The sequence below is a fragment of the Dendrobium catenatum genome, unplaced genomic scaffold (genome assembly GCF_001605985.2).
Source record: "Dendrobium catenatum unplaced genomic scaffold, ASM160598v2 fragScaff_scaffold_1400, whole genome shotgun sequence".
Classification (NCBI taxonomy): Eukaryota; Viridiplantae; Streptophyta; class Magnoliopsida; order Asparagales; family Orchidaceae; genus Dendrobium; species Dendrobium catenatum.
This window is the reverse complement of record NW_021319862.1, coordinates 1,419,710-1,426,671: the sequence shown is the minus strand read 5'-3', so window position 1 is coordinate 1,426,671 and position 6,962 is coordinate 1,419,710.

Here is a 6,962-nt window from a genome sequence, read left to right as displayed (position 1 = left end):
ACTGGATCTGGCCGAAATAACACGTGAAATGGAGGGAGTTACCTTCACAGCAAGCAAAGCTCCTGTGTTGCTTCCAATTAAAAATGTCGTAACTCCCGATCCTTACAAGAAGGGGGTCGGTCGGAGGAGCTAAGCCGAAGCGGCGACAAGGAGAGCGGAGAAGGGCTCGGGTTCGGTCGGAGCAGAGGAGGAGATCGGCGTGGTCTCGGCTTTGGCTGGAAATCGGGTAAGAGGGAGGTTGGGCTACAGGTAAGAGCTCTCGGTCCCTCTCTCTCTCTCTCTCTGTGGATCAAGTGGCTCGACGGGTTGAGGGAAGCAGCTGGATTCGTGGATACGATGGTTTTACCGGTATTATTTACGGGATTTTTCCTTTGTTTCTTCTGGATTTTATACAAAGGTCAACAGAGAGGACACGAGCAGCGCCGATCTACAGGATTTCAGCGGGATTTTCGAACTGAGACGCGCGGGATTTGCTGGATTCGACGGCTTCTCGATGGATACGAGGTTAGAGTTTTTTTTTTGTTTGTTTCTTTTGTGCTTTACACAGAGGTCAACAAGAACCTATCTCTCTGTATCTTGAGATATTTCAAGTGGTGAAGCCCATGTGAAGGAAGCGGACCTCCGACGAGGTTGTTATGGGCACCGAACTTCCAGTTGCACAGCTCCAAGTGTGGGAGCGGCGTCATTTGGTATCAGAGAAGTCAAGATGCCACCAAGAAGTAACCACCAACGTCCCGTCCGTGACATGGTGATTGAAGATCTGCAGCGAGAAATTCAACGATTACAATAAGAACTAACAAGAAGAGATCAAAGAGATATGGAAAGCTGTCAAGAAGAAGAAGAGGTAAATTTGTTTTACCATAAAACCTCCATCGGAGAAGAAGATACTCGTAGGAGACCTATGGAAGACCGTCCCCCTATTCGAGCTGATTGTGGAATCATGATCGATTTTCCAAAATTTGAGGGAAGAATGGTTCCTGATGAGTTCTTGAATTGGTTGCATACAGTCGACCGAATTCTTGACTTCAAAGAAATTATGGTGGAGAGAATTGTTAAGTTGATAGCCATTAAATTCAAGAAGAGTGCTTCCCTCTAGTGGGAAAATTTGAAGCATAACCGGGAAAGAGAAGAAGTAAGATCATTAGTTGGGAGAAAATGAAAAAAGAATTGCAATGCAAATATCTGACCGATTAGTATCATCAAGATCTATTCTTGAGACTACATCGCCTCCAATAACATCAACTCTCTGTAGAAGAATATGTGGAGGAATTTAAATAACTTGCACCAGAATGTGATCTTAATGAGCCAATTGAAAATACAATCTTAAGATTTTTAGATGATCTTCAATCTTCTATCGCGCATCTGGTCCAGCTTTAGTCTTATTGGACACTTCAAGATGTTATCAATTTGGCCATTAAGGTTGAGAGACAACAACAAGCCCGTAAGCATATACAATCCAAAACCAGAGAAATCTGGAAGGAAAAAAAAAAAATCTGTTTAGCCAAATTGGAGTGTGGCCTCCACATCTCAAGAAAGAACCTCTGGTCTACCAGAAAATCCTACAGGATAAACTTGGATGAATCCTTCAACTCCGACTGGTGTAAACATGGCTTGCAAATGCTTCAAATGCCAAGGGTTCAGGTATATTGCATCAAGTTATCCCACACGAAGAGTGATCATTATAATCGAAGAAGAGGAGATAGTTGTTGATGACTCTCTGCCAGATGAATTCAAACAAAAAGAAGCCAGGTCTCTGATAGAACCAACAATTATTGGTGCAGATGAGGGAACTCTCTTAGTTCTTAGAAGAGTGCTTGATAGTCAAAAGGAAGAACTTGATCAGCGACACAATCTGTTCCGAACAAGGTGTACCATAAGAGATCATGTGTGGCAAATGATTGTGGACGGTGGCAGTTGTGAGAACATTACTTCTTGTACCTTGGTGGAGGAATTACAGCTCCCTACTGAAGTTCATCCTCGACCATATAAACTATCATGGATTCGAGGCAATGAGGTGGAAGTTTCTGAACGTTGCCTCGTCCAGTTTTCTATAGAAAAGTTCAAAGACCAAGTGTGGTGTCACGTATTGCCCATAGACGCTTGTCATCTCTTATTGGGACGATAGTGACAATATGACAGAAATACTCTTCATAATGGAGCTATTAATACATACACTTTAACTCAAGGCAGAGAACCATTGTGTTAAAACCATTAGCCACTAATTCAAAAGAATCAACTAGAGACCAACTCATGATTACTAAAGCTGATTGTCAACTAGCCATTCAAAAAGCTGCTGGAGGGTACTTATTAGTGTTGAAAGAAACTATTATGCCAAAACACCAACTTCCACCTGAGATTCAATAGATCCCCAGAGAATTTAGTGACGTTTGTGCTAAGGAGCTTCCTGCCGGCTAAACACCATTATGAGACGTACAACATGAAATAAACCTAATGCTAGGGGGCTACCTTACCCAATCGGCAACCATATTGGGTCCGACCTGACGAGCACCTTGAATTGAGATGCTAGGTAGAAGAATTGCTAGCAAAAGGGTTCATTAGACCTAGTGTCAGCCTATGTGGGGTTCCCGCCCTGTTAATACCCAAGAAAAACGGTAACTACAGAATGTGCATTGATAGTCGAACAATCAAAATATTATTATACTTTATCACTTTCCTATCCCGCATATAGATGATTTGTTCGATCAAATGCAAGGAGCTTCCATCTTTTCCAAAATAGATTTGAGAAGCGGGTACCATCAGATTCGTGTGCGAGAAGGCGATGAATGGAAGACTGCTTTCAAAATGCGAGATGAGTTGTATGAATAGTTGTTAATGCCCTTCGGATTATCTAACACACCAAGTGCATTCATGCGCCTTATGAATCAAATCTTCCAACCATTCTTGAGTAAGTTTGTGATTGTTTATTTTGATGAGGATCTCGCATCTGCTCTATGCAGATGATGTTATTAGTTTTTTTGAAGCCAATAAGAAGATTGTGAAAGAAATTAAGGGTATTTTGCTGGACTTTTGCAGTTGGTCGGGGCAGAGGATCAATTTCAAGAAATCTGCTATTCTTTTTGGTAAATATGTGAAGAGAAGTAAAAAAAAATCCATTACCTAAATTATGGGGTTTAATCCGATTAAGGAGTTCAATTATCATGGTGTCAAAATTGCTTTGAGGAGGTTAGTGAGAGCTGATTTTCAGTTTATTATTGATAAATATATGACAAAGATGAATGTTTGAGGAAGTAAATTCATATCCTTAGCTGGGAAGTTTATTCTTATTAAAGTTGTAATACTCTCTTTTCCAATTTTTCATTGTACACATTCCCTTGTTCCTAAAGGTGTTATGGATGAAATTGATAAGTTGTGTAGGAGCTTTATATGGAATAAGCAGAAGGGTAGATTTGGTCTTCATTACATAAACTAGAATGTTTTGTGCATGCCGGTTATGTAGGGAGGGCGTGGGCTTCATTCATGTGCAATCAAAGTTGGTCCATTGAGACTGAAGTTAGCTTGGAAATTTTTACAGGAGAAAGATTCGTTGCTGCATAAAATTCTTGAAGCGAAGTATGGGTCTCAGATCGGTGATGATGGTTCAAAGAAGGGAGGTTCGACTACAAGGAAGATCATTTCTGTTGGGTCCAAATTTCATAATCCTATTGTAAGATGGAAGATTTCAGTAGGTAATTCTATTAATATTTATAATGATGTTTGGGTATTGGTCAAATGTATTAATAAGTGGCCAACTTTTATTGCGAATCAAATAATCGATGATCTTACGGTTCATAAGTTGGATAAGTTCATTGTTGATGGAAGTTGGGATTTTGCTGAACTATGGATTTTTTTTGGAGAAGAATTGGTTCTTTTGATAAGTCGAATTCAGATATATTCGGATTGTTCGAAAGATCAGTTGGAACTCATTCATCAAAATTCTGGAAAGTCTATTACTGCTTTTGCTTTTGAAGCTTCGATGTAGCAGTAGATCGAGTGTTTCTATTGGAAATGGATTAAGAAGGCAAAACTAAACCCAAGGGTGGAGGTATTTTTGTGGCGGATGTTCCACAAGGCTATTCTGACCTTTCAGTTTTTGACGTATAGAAGGATGCAAGATGTTACTTCATGTCCAAGAGGATGCAATGAGATAGATGATCAAGAACATGTGGCTATCAAGTGTGTGAAGTTGCTTGAGGTATTTAATTGCTTGAATAAATGGGGCTTTGGTATTCCTTCTTTTGGTGCATTTGAAGATTATTGTTCTTGGCTGAATTGTTCTATTCTTAATAATGGTTTTTTTGGTTAATTTGTATTGTTCTTCGAATTACTTATCTTGGAAGGAGAGGAATAAGTGTGTACATGGCAGTAATGAACATAGTTCGGTGGTGATTGTTGTTAATACAGTAAGTTATGCTTCGATTTCCTTTTCTGATGGAAGATTGAGCTTGGGCCACTAGGGTGTTAATCAGCCTTGTAGGCTGTTGGTGAATCATTGGCACCCTCCTCGCGATTGGATTAAAGTGAATGTTGATGCTTCTTTATTATCATCATACAAGTCTGAAGTTGGTGGTGTATTTCATGATTGCAAAGGGAGATTTTTGCTAGCATTTGGACAAACCTGTGTTCATTGCTATTCAAGCTATTAGGAATGTTATGCAAGATTGGATGTTTAAATGTAAGTGGATCATCATTGAAGGTGATAATAACAATATTATCATAATTTTTCAAGTTTTTTTGAGGAAAACGGATGCTTTAAAGGATGGACATTGGAAGGATGATCTCTCATTTCATAAAGATTTTCATAATGTTATTTTCAATTGTATTGATAGGAGTTGTAATAGATTAGCGAATTTTTGTGCTAGTTTTGCTCTTTTTAGTAGTTTTCTTTGGGATGATATTAGTTGAAAAATATTCCTCCTTCCTTTCTCTATTTGTTAAAGGAGGAATATGATTTTATTGTTTAATAGGTTATAATAAGGTTTTGGGTTAATGCAATAGTTTTGCATCTTTCAAAAAAAAAAAAAAAAAAAGATATACAATCTCACCTACATCATATACAACAAGTTTTGTTGGTATTAAAAGAACAAAAATTATATTGTCATCCACATAAATGCCAATTCATGGATTCGAAAATCTAGTTTTTGAGATTTCTACTTTTTTCCCTTTGAATTGAGGTGGATCCTGATAAAGTTGAGGCCATTGTGGGCTGGCCAACACCTAGTTCTTTCATATATATATGCCGGTTTAACGGTTTGGCTTCTTTTTATCGCCGGTTCATTGCCAACTTTAGCACTATAGCTTCCCCACTTACTGAACTACTTAAAGATGATAAGTTCCATTGGACAGAGGAAGCACAGTCCAGTTTTGATGAACATAAAAAAGAAAATGTCATATGTTCCGGTCTTACGGCTTCCTGACTTCACCAAGGTGTTTCAGGTAGATTGTGATGCCTCCAATGTGGGAATATGTGCTGTTCTGAGTCAAGAAGGAAAACCTATAGCCTACTTCAATAAAAAACTAAATGAGACTAGGCGGAAATACTCCACCTACAATAAGGAGTTCTATGCCATCATTCACGCCTTACATCATTGGAGCCATTATTTGTTATGTAAAGAATTTATTTTGTTTACTAACAATACTGCTCTAAAGTTTTTAGATAGCTAGAAGAAGTTAAGAGGGCGCCATGCCTACCTAGTTTAAGTATATTGCAGCATTTCAATTCCTACTCAAGCATAAGTCCGAAAAACTTAATCAAGTCGTCGACGCCCTGAGTAGGAGAACTACTCTTCTGCTAACGTTACACTCAAATGTGGTTAGATTTGACAGTATAAAGGAGCTTTATTCTACTGATCGTGATTTCCAAATGGATTGGAAATTATGTCAAAATAGTGGCCATCAGTTGTTCCATATTCAAAATGGATTCCTATTCCGCCGTTCTTGCATTTGTATTCCAAATTGCTATATACAGCTGGCTCTTATTTTTGAATGCCATGATGGAAGACTATCTGGTCACTTTGGACGCGATAAAACATTAGCACTTCTCGAAGATAAATTTTACTGGCTAGCCATGCATAAGGACGTACATCGCTATGTAAGGAGCTACAGAATCTGTAAGATGGCCAAAACCGGTCATTAATGCAGGATTCTACTTACCGCTACCTGTTCCGCTTGGTGACGTTAACATGGATTTCATTTTGGGATTGCCACGAACTCAACAAAATAAAGATTCTATCATGGTTATCATTGATCAATTCTCGAAGATGGCCCATTTTGTAGCATGTAGTAAAACACTAGATGCTACTCATATTGACGACCTCTATTTTAGAGAAATTGTAAGACTCCATGGCATCCCAAAGATGATCGTGTCCGATAGGGATGCCAAGTTCCTTAGTCACTTATGGAAAACCTTATGGGGAAAGCAAGGAACTCACCTCCAATTTAGTTCCGTAGCTCACCTGCAAACAGATGGACAAACAAAAACAATCAATCGGAGTCTGGGCAACTTGCTTCCATGTTTTGTTGGGAAGCATATTAAGCAATGCATCTGATCCTACCATAAATTGAATTTGCTTTCAACAGATCCACAAACCAATCTACCGGGTATAGCCCCTTCGAAATTGCTTATGGTAACAATCCCCTAACACCTTGTGATTTGGTTCCAGTATCATCAGCTCCGACCTACAATAAAGAAGAAGAGCAATTCTATAAGGAAAGAAGGAAACTACACAAACAAGTGCAAACCAAGGTCGCAAAGCAGAATGCCAAATATCAAACCTAAGTTAATAAGCGCCGAAGACCTGTTCACTTCCAAGTGGGCGATCTCGTATGGATAAATCTAAGGAAGGAGTGATTTCCCCCAGGAGCTTGTGGGAAGTTTAAACCAAAGGCGGATGGCCCTTTTAAGGTTGTCAAAAAAATCAACGACAATGCTTACCAAATAGATCTCCCCGTCGACTATAATGTTT